This window comes from Lynx rufus, unplaced genomic scaffold, assembly GCF_022079265.1.
Source record: "Lynx rufus isolate CCGP_SWC_20201006 ecotype Redwood Valley unplaced genomic scaffold, mLynRuf1.p SCAF_17, whole genome shotgun sequence".
NCBI classification, from domain to species: domain Eukaryota; kingdom Metazoa; phylum Chordata; class Mammalia; order Carnivora; family Felidae; genus Lynx; species Lynx rufus.
In genome coordinates this window covers 25,433,489-25,448,010 of record NW_025814831.1, presented here as the reverse complement: position 1 = coordinate 25,448,010, position 14,522 = coordinate 25,433,489, and the positions used below count along the sequence as shown (strand labels likewise).

The 14,522-nt window shown below is 37.4% G+C and overlaps 1 protein-coding gene across 4 annotated transcripts in view; it reads left to right on the top strand.

Annotated features, from left to right (window-relative positions):
• NRXN3 (neurexin 3) overlaps positions 1 to 14,522 on the top strand; it is a 1,502,570-nt gene that overhangs the window by 125,589 nt on the left and 1,362,459 nt on the right. The gene's annotated exons all lie outside the window — the stretch shown is intronic.

Sequence of the window (14,522 nt, the reverse complement as noted above, 5' to 3'; positions counted from 1 at the left end):
GCTGCTCACACATAGTAGGTGTTCAGATATTTATTTATGTTTCGTTTTTAATAAATGGCTATCTTCACCTTCCTCTTGAAAAAATTGGTAAAATATATATGTTATAAAAAATAAATGGCAGTGTATCATAACATAGGAGACATTAGAAGAGGTCAGTTGGATTGACCAAGGCAGGAAGCTTAGGTAGAATAAAGAATCAGTTCTGGGTTCACGCACCAAAGGCTCTATCAAATATTCATGACATTATCATGGTCTGGGCTTCCTGAAAAGGAACCATCTAACCTGATGTGCACTCTCAAGACCTAGATACCTTTGTCCTGTTTAGACCCTGAACTTTTACATTTAAAGTATCTCAAGTATATTAAACATCAGAGGTCATGGATTTCAAGTCCAAAGGGAAAAGGGAGCTTTTCACAGTGGATATGGCTGTTTCTCTGAGGTCAGAAGGGACAGTAGTCATCAGAAGGATGGGAGCAAGGGTGAGATGGGAAAGGTGCTGTTCTGAGTAGAGCAACATCAGACAGCTCACCATGAAGCAGGTGCCACAGAGGACTCACATATGCGACAGCAGCAGCCTATGGCAACTATCTTTTGCTGCTCCTTAATAGCCTCTTTTTCAGCTGATGAACAGATATTCCACCTGTGTGGAGCTGGCTTAATGCAAAAACAGCTGTGTCTTAAATATATAAACACTCATCAGAAATCTGTAAACCAGGGACAAAGCCATGTGGTTGTGTATCCTCTCTGTGGTGCCTGTGAAAAAAAGCTGTGTGTGGAGACAGCACGTGTATTATGTGTACTCCTGAATGGAACAGAGGTCAGAGTGCCCATTCTTCCCCCACTGTGGTGATCCAACAGAAAAGGAAAGGCTGCTAGATGTGGGAAGGGCTGCTGGATGTGGATGGAGTGGTGGGGTGGGAAGAGGAAATACAAGGCAAAAGAAGATAGCTTGTGCCATCTGCAAATGAGATGGAGCCCTCCTGAATTCCTGGCAGATTCATTGAAATGGACTTGATAAGGAACATGGTAAAACTCATCACCCACTTTTTCTGTACTATTTCTGTGTGAAGAAAAAGACCCATGTGTTTTAGGCTTTTTAGCTTGGACCTGACGGATCTAACTAGAGCTGCTGGGATAATGTTTCCAATATTCTTCTTCCTTTTTTTTTTTTTTTTTTTCTAATTTTGGCTTTGAGTGTGTGCTTTTATTTTGTGTTAGTAAGGTGAATTGTTGAGCTTTTATGGTTTGTTTGAATAATGGAAGATGGACAGTGTGAGCTCCATGTAAGCATGAAAATGGTATTGTGTAAAAAATAGATCCCTAGCGGGTCCTAGTGAGTCCTAAGATTTCCTACATACTGATTCACATTTAGTTATGGTGGGCATTATACTTATAAAACAATTCTGTAAATATTAGATAACAAGATCTTGCATTCTTTGGTTACATACCAGGTTAGAGAAGCAACTTCTAAAGTACTATAGATTGAGCCAGACATGTTTATGTGCCTAAGGGGACTTTCACTCCAAAGAAATCTTTAGTATGAGTTTTATGGTTGTTTATTGCTTAAAATAAGAAAGCTTCACTAATCAATGGTTAAAAGTAAGGATTAGTGAGAACACATCAAAGTATACCTAGAAGTTTGTAGTTTTTTAAATCTTGTCTGTATTGCTCTTTTAAATATGTCATGTGACACAGTTCATAAGTATTTTTAATACTTCAAAATATCAACTTTGACCAAAAAACATAATTTCCATAAAAACTGTGCTACAACCAGTGTGATGTTATATTTATTTGAGATATGATCTATATTTGCTGTGACCATCAATTAGTAGTTGCCTAAGCTGACGTCCTAGTGTTTGTGAGGAAATAGCTTTAAACATGAGAATCATTTACAATTCAAAGCCATATTGAGAAAATATCTGTATTAATTATAAAATGTTTTCCATCCTGGTTTCTGTCATTGAATTCCAATTGTAACACACTCAAGTAAAAGTCAATTCTTTCATATTTCATACTAGCAGGGACTTAAAACTTTTTATAGATTTATGTTTCCTAACCCCCCTGTAATTAACTCTCTTAAATTAAGCCCTTGCCTCAGCGATGCTGTCTATGGTGCCTCCTGAAATTGTAAAAAATGAAAGTCCAGCTCTATCTCCCTTAAAGTATGTTAGAACTGTGGGGTTGGAAGGGACTTTGGAAGTTATCCAAAATTCCCAAACAGAGTTGGGATTCCTTTTACAATTGGTCCTTAAGACGCTATTTAAGTTTGGCTTAGCCAGCTTCAGTGAGTGGGAACTCGCTGTGTTTCACTATTGAAGAATTTTTAGTTATTAGGACATTCTTCTCTATAGTGGGTGCCAATTTATCTTTGGAGCAACATGAATATACTTATCTACTTTTCTTCCAATAAACAACACTTTAAATATTTGATGAGAATCATCATCCCACCTTTCAGTATCTTCAATCTGAGATCCCTCAGTTGTCCAGCATTTTTATGGTTATAAATGTTTTACTTTCCTATTCTGAACACTTTCTATTTGTTAGCATTCTTATTAAGATGTTTCAGGACATGATTCATGCATTCATTACATGCCTATTAAGCTCTTATTATGTGCCAGGAACCAGGGATGCAATGGTAAATAAGACAGGCAAGGCCTCCATCCTCAAAGGTATGGGCAATGAACAAGTAAATAAGAAATATACATAATGTGTTTTCAAGTATTAAGTGCCATAAAGAAAAATTCTGTAAAGCATAGAAAGCGTTGGCAATAAAGGAGGGCTATTTTATTTTATTTTTTTAATTTTTTTTTCAACGTTTATTTATTTTTGGGACAGAGAGAGACAGAACATGTACGGGGGAGGGGTAGAGAGAGAGGGAGACACAGAATCGGAAACAGGCTCCAGGCTCTGAGCCATCAGCCCAGAGCCCGACGTGGGGCTCGAACTCACGGACCGCGAGATCGTGACCTGGCTGAAGTCGGACGCTTAACCGACTGCGCCACCCAGGCGCCCCAAGGAGGGCTATTTTAGATAGGTAGGTATTTTAGATAAATTGGGTAGTCAGGAAAGATATCCCTGAATAAGTGGGCATTTAACCTGAGACCTAAGAGCTAAGGCAATATAAGTGCAATAATCTTGAGGAAAGATGTTCCAGGTGGGGAAACAGCAATTGCAAAGGCTCTGAGGGGAAAATGATGTTGCAGAAGTTACTAACAGATGAGGGCCCATAGCTTTTCCCCCTTCTCATAACTAACAAGGAACCCTGTAAAGCAAAGTCTCTGTGTTTCAATCTCAGTGCAAATTATCCTTTCCACCTGTTCAACTTGTCCCCTCCTCCTTGACACACATTTATGTGCATGTGCACACACATACACACACACATTCTCTCAAAGATAATATCATCTCTGCTATATGAGTTCTTAGGAATTTTGTGATGCAGAATTGAAACACTGAAAAGGGAGAGAGTGAATCAGATTGGCAGGAGGAAAATGGATATGCTTAGTCAGGGAGGCATCATTAGAAGTTGCAAACTCAAGTTCTTACACAGGCTAAGGGTAACATAAATGAGTGACACAGGTTGAGTGTAATGCATTGAAGAAACGTGGCTCCAGTTGTCACATATTCCATATAAACAGGTCAGCTCCTACTCAGCTAAAGAATATTGTTGGAATGCATAATGCAAGCCCATATTGCCATATGTCCCAATTTCTCAAGAACAGCAACAGATCTGTTTTTTTATATGAGATTTTCCATTTTTAAAGACACTGCCATAGGGATTTCTACTTCCAGGAAGATATGGTAGACATATTTCTTTCTAGTCTATCCATTAAATATAACTAAAAACCCTGAACACTATGTTTAAAAGATAAGAAGACACTGAAAGGTGGAGAGAAAAGGGAAAATCAGCTAAGGACCCTAGAACCCAAGGAAATATACTATTGTGAGTTACCTGTTTTTGTTTGTACTGCCTCCTGTATTCCAGAGTTGGAGCTAAAGAATCTGAAAAGCTGGAAATATCAACGGGCATAGACAAAAAACAAAAACAAAAACAAAAAACAAGAAAAGCTTACTCTCTCTAGCTCCCAAATAGGAAAGGGGAAGCCTAGCAAGACAAAAATTTAAGAAACAACGACTCTGTTCCAGCCATATAGCACAGAAATATTTAAGGCAATCATGTAATAAACATGAGAGGGTATGGAAAAGGAAGGTTTCTTTACTTCACCTTAATGAGTAAAATAATAACACTAGTAATTGTGATAAGTGATGTACATGTAATGTAATACCCTATAGAGCAACCACTTATAAAAGCTACAGAAAGAGATATACTCCAAAACACTATAGGTAAATCAAAATATATTTCTAAAACAAAGTTCAAGCAATCAGCAGGAAGTCAGGAAAATAAAACAGAGAAATGAAAAGCAGAATAAACAATAAAATGTTTTAACATATCAATAATTACATGAAATGTAAATGAATGTAAGTGGTCTAAATATACCAATCACAAGGCAGAGATTGGCAGGATAAAAACATGATCCAACTATATACTATCTAAAAGAAACTCACTTCCAGTATAATAATATAGGCAGGATGAGAGTAAAATGATGAGGAAAGATGGATCATGCCAACATTAATTGAAAGGAACTAGGAGTGGCTATATTAACCTCAGATAAAGTGGACTTCAGAGCAGAGACTATTACTATCAACAAAGAGGGACGTTATTTAATGATAAAAAGAGTCAATGCACCAAGAGGCCATAGCAATCCTGGATGTCTGTATATACTAAATAACAAAGCTAAAAAATATGTGAAGCAGAATCTGATAAAACTGAAAGGAGAAATAGACAAATCCACAATTATAATTGGAGAGACTTCACACTGTTCTCAACAACTGATAGAAAACTACCCAGGAAACCAGCAAGGAGACATGTGTTTGTCGACTAGGGCTTCCATAACAGTACCACAGACTTAAACAACAGAAATTCATTTTCTCACAGTTCTGGTGTCCAGAAGTCCAAGATCAAGATTTCAGCAGGTTTGATTTCTTCCAAGGCCTCTCTTTTTGGCTTGCAGATGGCTACCTTCTCATGTGTCCTCACATGGCCTTTCCTTTGTGGTACACACATCCCTTGTGGTGCTTCTTCTCATAAGTCATATTGGATTAGGGCTCACTTTAGAACCTCATTTAACCTTAATTATCTCTCTAAAGGCCCTATTTCCAAATCTGGCCATAATGGGGATAGGGCTTCAAGATATGATTTTTTGGGGTGTGTGGGGTGGGGGACAAAATCCAGCCCATAACAACATAGAAAAACTAAACAACATCATCAACCAACAGGATCAAATTTGCCATTTATAGAACATTCCATTCAACAGCAGCAGAAAGCACATTTTCCCTTCCAAACATCTGTAAAATATATACCAAAATATATTACATCCTGGGCCATAAAACAAACTTCAACAAATTTAAAAGAGAATCATACAGTGTGTTCACCAACCAAAATGGGATCAAACTGGAAATCAATAACAGGAAGATAACAGGGAAATTCTCCCAAAACTTGTAAACTAAAGAAAATACTTCTTTAATATTACTTCTTTAATATTACTTACTTAATAACCCATGAGTCAAAGAGGAAGTTTTAAGAAATCAAATAATACATTAAACTGGAAATAAACATACAACATATATGCAGGATACAGCCAAAGCAATGGTGAGAGACATATTATGGAACTGAATGGATATATTAGAAAAGAGGGAAAGTCTGTAGTCTATCCCAAACAACAAGAAGAAAGAGCCAAATTAATGAAGTTGGAAACAGAAAAACAATCTAGAAAATCAACAGGGGGAAAAAGAAATCGTTCCTTGAAAAGATTGACAAAATTGACAAAACTTTACCTTGACTGATAAAAAAACTAGAGAAGACACAAATTACCAACATCAAAAATAAAATAGAAAATTTCATTAGGACACTGCAGACAACAAAAGGTGCTATAGACAACACAAGAAAATAACAAATTAACCCTACACACATAAATTTGACAACTTAGGAGAAATGGACCAACACCTTAAAAAACACAATCTACTGCAACTCAGCCAATATTAAATTGATAATATGAATAGACATAAAACTATTAAGAAAATTGAGTCAGTAGTTTAAAAACTCCAAAAAATAAGTCTCCAGGTTCAGATGGTTGCACTGGAGAATACCACCAAACAGAAGAGTTAATGCCAATTATATACACTCTCTTTCAGAAAATAGAAAAGGAAAGATCACTTCCTAATTTATTTTATAAAGTTAGTATTACCTTGATACCCAAACCAAAGATAGTACAAAAAAGAAAACTACAGAACAGTATCTTTTGTGAATATAGTCATAAAAATCTTAAATAAAATTTTAGCATAAGTAAGTCAGCAATATATAACAAGTATGCATCTTAAACAGATGGAGTGCAAGAGATGCAAGGCCAGTTCAATATTGGAAATTCAATCAGTGTAATCTACCGTAATAATTGGCTGAAGAAGAAAAAAATTGCATGACCCTATCAGTTGATGCAGAGAGAGCATTTAACACCCATTCATGACAAAAACTCTCAGAATAATAAGAATAGAGGGGAGCTTCCTCAGCTTGATAAAGAGCATCTACCAAACACCTAAAGTTAACATACTGATGAGTGACTAAATACTTTCCCCAGGATCAGGAACAAGCTAAGGATTTCTGCTGTCATTACTCTTACTTTACATTACTCAATGTAGTACTGGAAATTGTGGCAAATGGAATAAGGCAAGAAAAGGAATAAAGGACATAGAAATTGAAAAGGAAGAAACAAAGCTTTCCTTATTTGAAGGTGACTTGATTCCTTACATAGAAAATACCAAGAAATCTACACACACACACACACACACACACACACACAAAACCTCTTCTAGAACTAAGTTTATCAGTGTCACAGGAAACAACATGCAAGAATCAATTGTAGTTCTGTATATTAACAATGAACACATGAGCATCAAATTGAAAGTATAATACCATTTATAATAGGTCAAGAAAAGAAATAACGTAGATGTGAGTCTAACAAAGCATATGCATGACTTATATGCTGAAAACTGGACAATGCTGATAAAAGAAATCACAGAAGATCTAAGTAAATAGAGAGCCATGGATGGTGTCAGGGATTGGAAGACTCAACATACTAAAGATGTCAGTTCTCCCCAAATCCAGGTTGTAATGGGTTGAATTGGGGCCCTTCCAATGATATATCTACATCTTAATCTCTGAAACCTATGAATGTTACCTTATTTGAAAAAAGAGTCTTTGCAGATGTAATCAATTTAAGGATCTTCACACGAGGAGATCATTCTGGATTATCAAGGTGGGTAGACATCCAAGGCAAGCATTTTGTAAGATACCCATAGAGGAGAACACAGGCACAGAGAAGGCAGCATGAAGATGGAGCAGAGAGAAAATGTAGCCAAAAGCTGAGGAGTGACGTTAGTGCAAGAAGCTGGAAGAGTCAAGGACGTATTTTCCCCTGGAACATCCAGAGGAAGTGCAACCCTGCTTACACCTTGATTTCAGACTTCTTGTCTCCACAACTGTGAGAGCATACATTTATGTTATTTTGTGCTACCCAGGTTGTGGTAATTTGTTACAGCAGCTGCAGAAACTAATACACAAGTTAAATACAATTCCTATCAAAATCTCAGCAAGATCTTTTGTGGAGATAGACAAGATTATTGTAAAACTTATATAGAAAATAAAAACAACTAGACTGGCTAAAATGATTTTGAAGAAGAGTAATAAAACGAAGAGCCTACTCAATTTTAAGACTTACTATATAGATACAATAATTAAGACTGTGGTATTGATGGAGGGATAGATCAATGGGACAGAGTAGAGAACGCAGAAATGGAGCCACAGAAATATGCCTACTGATTATTTTAAAAAGTGCAAAGGTAATTCAATGGAGGAAAGATAGCCTTTTTAACAAATGGTGATGGAGCAATTGGATATCCATAGGGAGAAAAAAATGAACCTCAAGTCTCTTATACAAAGATGAGCTTAAAATGGATCATAGGCATATCTGTAAGATGTAAAAATAGAAAACTTTAAGGAAAAAATAGGAAATTTTCTTTGGAATCTAGGGGCTAGGAAGAGTTCTTAGACTTGGTACCAAAAGCATAATCCCTAAGAGGAAGAATTAATAAATTGAGCTTCATGAAAATTAAAAATGTTTGCTCTATGAGAAATACTGTTAAGAGGATGAAAAGACAAGCAAGCTATGGAGTGGGAGAAAATATTTCCAAAGCACATATCTGGCAAAGGATACGTATCTAGAATACTCAAAACTCAATCCTCAAAAGTAAAAAGAGCTCTCAAAACTCAACAGTAAACACACAAACAAACACACAAAGAAAAAAACCCAACTTACTAACAAATGGGCAAAAGATGTGGTGATACACTTCTTGAATGAGGGCCAAGAGAGGGATGAAGAAAAATTTGTGGACTGGTGGTGAAAAATACTCCAGAACAGCCATGTGACATGAAAGTAGAAAGAAAAAGTGGGTTTTTGTTAATGACACATTTTGCTATGTATTTGGGTGATCTTTCTTGTTTTTAAGAACTTAAAAAATTAACTAATGTATTTTTTAACTATAATATGATAATGAGACTGAGCCGTGTAAGATCTAGTTTTTTAAGGGTTACAAGTCAATGTTAGAAAATCTTGTGGTTACAGTGAACCCTGGGAAGAGCCTGCAGTATGTATATATAAATAGAGAGGAGAGTCAAGGAGAAATGGCTAAGTGTATATATACTAAAAATAGTGGATATTGCTTGCTTTGCAGACCCTTGCTACTCCTTTTCAATTGGTATGTAGCCATGGTTATTGGTAACTTTTCTTACTAAGGATTGTAAGATTGGATTGTTTCCAATTCATACCTAGAATTCTAAGGTAGCAGTGCTTAGGATACATATGGAGACATGGTCTCCTGGGGATTTGATGGAGTGTTGCGTGATCTGGATGATATTTTTGACCTAAGAGCACATTACAGAAGGGGAGTGGGGGGACCCTATCTCTACCTGCTTATCATGGTCAGTCTGGATGTCCATGTGTCATTTTAGCCACCGACTACTGGTTCCGGGCAGAGGGTGAATGAGCTCAGGTGCACGGAATTGAAAGGTAATGAGAATGATTAATCAAATTCTTTCCAGTAAGGAGTGCCATGTGCCAGACTCTGCCCTGGATAACCCTCCTACATGTGAATCAGAGGCCAGGCTCTGCCCTTAGGTGTCTGGTATCTGAGAGTAGACATCTGTGCTTGGAGCAAACTGTGAGTGATTGGAGGCCACTTTTGGCACGGTGTCTTTGCTTCATCAGGCTTCTTTGCCAAGGTTTGTTCACAATCTCCTCTGGTCATGCTCATTTAGTTATGGAAAACAGAGTGAACATGAGTAATGGGATGTGCAGTTAGCTGTTGGGGAAAGAGGGCCCCAGTGGTAAGCCTCCTGCACAGTGGAAAGCCCCATGTGGTAACTAGAAAAACTCCATGTGGTTTAAAACCAGTGTAGAATAATACCTGGATAATATATCACTCTGTTGTTGGCATATTTATTTATCTAATTATATCTATCTGTCTTGTATCTAATCTAATTTTAGAGAAATGAATAGGAAGGAGTTGATATGGAAAGACCTGGGTATTGGACTATTTGGATTTCTTGTTAAGATCTCTAGAGTAGGTGCAATAATCCATTTAGGGAACATATATTATCCTACAATATAAAGTAAAGTCCAGTAAAACATATAAATTTAAATCTCCTCATTTTGAGGCCAATAGTCTTTGAGTTCTATTCCTGATTCTTCAGCTAATTAATTTATCACTCTTGGGGGTTAACTTTCCTCATCAGTAAAGTAGGAATTATAATATCTATCTGCCAGAGGCAGATGGGGTAGAAAATGATGCCTGGCCCATAGTAGGTGCTTAGCAAATGCTAATTATCACCTGTACCTAAATTCTAACCTAGAAAGATTTTATATCTTGACCTTAGAAAATTCCCTAATAAGGTATCTTTCCTAGTGGGGGCACATTTTTTTCTTACCCTAGGTTAATGCTTTATTCTGCATGGCATCTACATGGCAAAGAGCCAACTGGTTTAATAGAGAGGCACTGTGGTACAGAGGAAAGAGAAGTGGATTAGCAGTAAGGATCACTGGGTTCTAGCACACATTCTGTGTATCAGGAAGTGCTGTCTTAAACCAAACATTGATTTATTGGAAGAGGAGAATCACTGGGATCACTGGGAGCCTAGAGGACCAGGTGTTGAAAACAGGTGGGAACCAAGGGAGCTTTGGGGGACTACATAGCAGGAACAACCTGGCCAGGCCTCGCTGTGCTAGATATATGTGAGAACCATTTGCTCTAGATTTAGTATTGGGTGAAGAGCATCCAATTTGTTGAGCCTGTCATGTGTCCATGCCTTGGCTGCTTGAATATGGAAAAAGGGATGTTATCCTCAGTTCTGCTTTCATAACATACTATACACTGTAAGGATTTCTTCCAACATGGGAAGGGTATGGAGTATTGGAAAGCTGTATCTTCCAAATGACAAATGTCCACTGTGTGCTGATATTAAATAGCTGTGTGAATTTGGAAGTAATTTCATATTCATGTTTCTCAGTTTATTAATCTGTAACATGAGAGATCTGGACCCTACCAGCAATTTTCAACTTAAAAAAAAACATTTTTAAATGTTTATTTCTTTTTGAGAGACAGAACACAAGTAGGGTAGGGGGCAGAGAGAGAGGGGGACATAGAATCTGAAGCAGGGTCCAGGCTCTGAGCTGTCAGCACAGAGCCCGATACGTGGCTTGAACCCACGAACAGTGAGATCATGACCTGAGCCCAAGTTGGACATTTAACCGTCGGAGCCAGCCAGGCGCCCCTCAACTTTATTTTTAAAGAGTTAACCAGTTTTATCAAATGAAACCTTATTTTGATGCCCACGATGTAAAGCATGCAAAAGTAGACCACATGCTGTGGTTGAGGCAGGAGGTGAGGGTGAAAGAGAAAACTTTGCTCGGCCTCCCATTCCCCATCCTATATTCTGTTGCCCGGCCACTGCCCTCTCAAGCTTTGAAAACTCCCAGACTTTGAAAACTCCTGGGCTTCCTTAAAGATAGATCCTCCAGCGTCCCATGAAGCACAGTTTTCAAAACTGTGCTTCAGCATATACCAAATTAGGAAATTTGATTAAACTTGGTTTTCTTTCATTTTCTTCTTTTTTTAATTTTCTTTTTTCTTTTTTAAAATTTACATCCAAATTAGTTAGCATATAGTGAAACAATGATTTCAGGAGTAGATTCCTTAATGCCCCTTACCCATTTAGCATTTTCACAAAATTTAAACCAGGGAAATAAAACATTGTAGAAGCCCCAACATTTTCTGTTTACTTGTCACTCTTTATTGACAATGGTTGTTTCCTATGCAAACTGACTAGAGGAATCTGCTAAAGAACTGAGGAGAAATTTGGTTTAAGTCACACTAGGAATTCCCTCCCCCAAAACACCATACTTTACATATACCGTACAGTTTCACCCATACGTAGAAAAAAACAGTAAGAGGAAAGCAAAGAAAGCAAAATGCTAATAGGGGATGCTTTGGGATAATAAAGTTAAGGACAATTTTGATTTTTTAAATTTTTTATTCTCCCTATTTTCTAAACTTTGAGCAACACACATGTATATAACTTTAGTAATCAAAAAAGGTTAATAAAAATGAACACATTTCATTCAAAAGTAATTAAGTTAATTAAAAAGATTATTAAGTCAGCACTAAAATTGAAATTAATATTGTTAAGAAATAGCATATTATTGACTTTAAACTCAATGAGCCAGCACAGTTATAAATTTAAGGACCCACATTTTTTGCATTTACAAAGGAGGCCATCTTACCCTTTCATATGGTGAGTGTGTCTTATTCCCCCAGAGACAGAAGACCAGTGATTGGATAATATTCTGTGTATGAGGCAACTGGTGGCCATTCTTCAGGCCAACTACATGGGAAGGGATTCACTCTTTGGATACTAATGTCTGTTCCAGTGCAAATGTTTAGACTGGTGCCAGATTCAACTTCAGGCATCTAAGAATTAATCTCCTTATTTCTTGGTACCATATCCTAGCTCTACTGTCTTGTAAGGCCTAGAAGGTAGGACATTCTTTGTCTCTTCCGTTTACTGTAGTCTCGGCCTATGATACCCACAAGGAGCACTTGACAAATGCTATCAGATCCCCCGGTCAAAGATAAGCCTCCAGGATGATCTGTGGCAAGTATTAAAATACACCTTGACCTTTAGAACAACTGAAGAAAACTCGTCTGCATTTTATTCCTTTTTCTCCTCTATAAGGAACTCTAAGGTAATTAAGTTTAACTTCACCAGAAAATAAAAAGAAAAAAGTCTCATTTTCAGTATCTGACTGTCTCCTTAAGGGAGATGGGAGGATAATAGATGGATAGATAGATGGAGGCAGACAGAAATGGTTACAGTAGTCAGACAGATCTATATTCAGTTTATTATGTTTGATTTTCAAGTTAATTGAGTGTTTTGCCTTAAAATTGTCTTTTTCTTCCTCTTCCTCTCTTTGCTGTAATTTAAAAGAAGATAGATAAAGGCAAAGAAAAATCAATTTTAAAGTTTGCTTTCCAAAGTTGCTTCAGGATCTCAGTGATCATTGCTTTAAAACCAGCACTAAGCAGTCACATACAGCTGGCTTCATGGTGGCCTCTGTGATGAAGGGTCATTTGTGGCTGTGGTAGAGGGAAGCTAGGAAGGTGGGAGAATATAGACAATAGCATCTCATCCAGAGAACTGGAAGTCACATTGTGATTTTCCATGGGCCATAGTTTAATGTCAGGTCTCATGTTTCTGCCTAGCATAACAATGCCTTACATTTGTTTACAGAACACATTTGTACTTATCTTATGTGATCCTTACTTACCTGCAAGGTAGAAATGGCCATTCTCGTTTTATGGATGAACACACTAAAGGCTAGAGTATATAAGTGACCAACATCAGAAAGTTAAATGCTAGTAAGTGGAAGCACCAGAACTTGCATCCTGGACGTTGGATTCTAAAGACAGTACTGTGTTTGCTATTCCCCTTAGCTGTGATGACTAGATTATACCGTATCTCATTTTGGAGGTTTGCTGTTATGCTCACCCCCAGATCTAGGTCAATAAAATGGCATTTTCTTCTTTAAGTTCTTTCTGACTTAGTACTGGAAGAAATGATTTAGTTTGGAGAATACCTTTAATCCTTATTTTTTTTTTAATTTTTTAATGTTTATTCTTGAGAGAGAGGGAGACAGAGTGTGAGCAAGGAAAGAGCAGAGAGAGAGGGAGACGTAGAATCTGAAGCAGGCTCCAGGCTCTGAGCTGTCAGCACAGAGCCCAACATGGGGCTTGAACTCACAAACCGTGGAGATTGTGACCTGAGCTGAAGTTGATGCTTAAGTGACTGAGCTTCTCAGGCACCCCTATCTTTTGCCCTTATTTAAAAAAAAAAAGTGTACCAAATTATTTGATTCCATTGGGGTTGGCTTAATGAACTCCTTTTATTTTTTTAATTAAATTTTTTAAAGAGTTTATTCATTTATTCTGAGAGAGAGAGTGGGGGGAGGGGCAGAAAGAGAATCCCAAGCAGGCTCCACTCTGTCAGTGCAGAGTCTGATGTGGGGCTCGAACTCACCAACTGTGAGATCATGACCTGAGCCAAAATCAAGAGTCGGTCACTTAACGACTGAGCCACTCAAACACCCCATCTTCATGAACTCCTTTTAAAGTTATGCTAGGAGTTGCTATGGCCAAGGTCAGAGAGATTGCTGCCTGTGTTCTCCACTAGGATTTTGATGGTTTCCTGTGTTACATTTAGGTTTTTTCATCCATTTTGAATTTATTTTTGTGTATAATGTAAGAAAGTGGTCCAGTTTCATTCTTCTGCCTGTCAGTGTCCAGTTTTCCCAACACTTCTTTCTTGACATGTCTCTGGATGTAGGGGAACAAAAGCAAAAATGAATTACTAGGACCTCATCAAGATAAAAAGCTTCTGCACAGTGAAGGAAATAATCAAGAAAACCGATGGAATGGGAGAGGATATTTGCAAATGACAGATACAGGGCTGGTATCCAAAATCTATAAAGACCTTATTTCAACACCCCAAAAACAAATAATCCAGTGACAAAATAGGCAGAGAACATGAATAGTCACTTTTCCAGAGAAGACTTCCAAATGACTAACAGACACATGAAAAGATGTTAACATTACTCATCATCAGGGAAATACAAATCAAAACCACAATGAAATACCACCTCACACCTGTCAGAATGGCTAAAATTAACAACTTAGGACACAACAGATGCTGGTGAGGATGTGGATAAAGAGGAACACTTTTGCACTGCTGGTGGGAATGCAAACTGGTGCGGCCACTCTGGAAAATAGTATGGAATTTCCTCAAAATTTAAAAATAGAGTTAG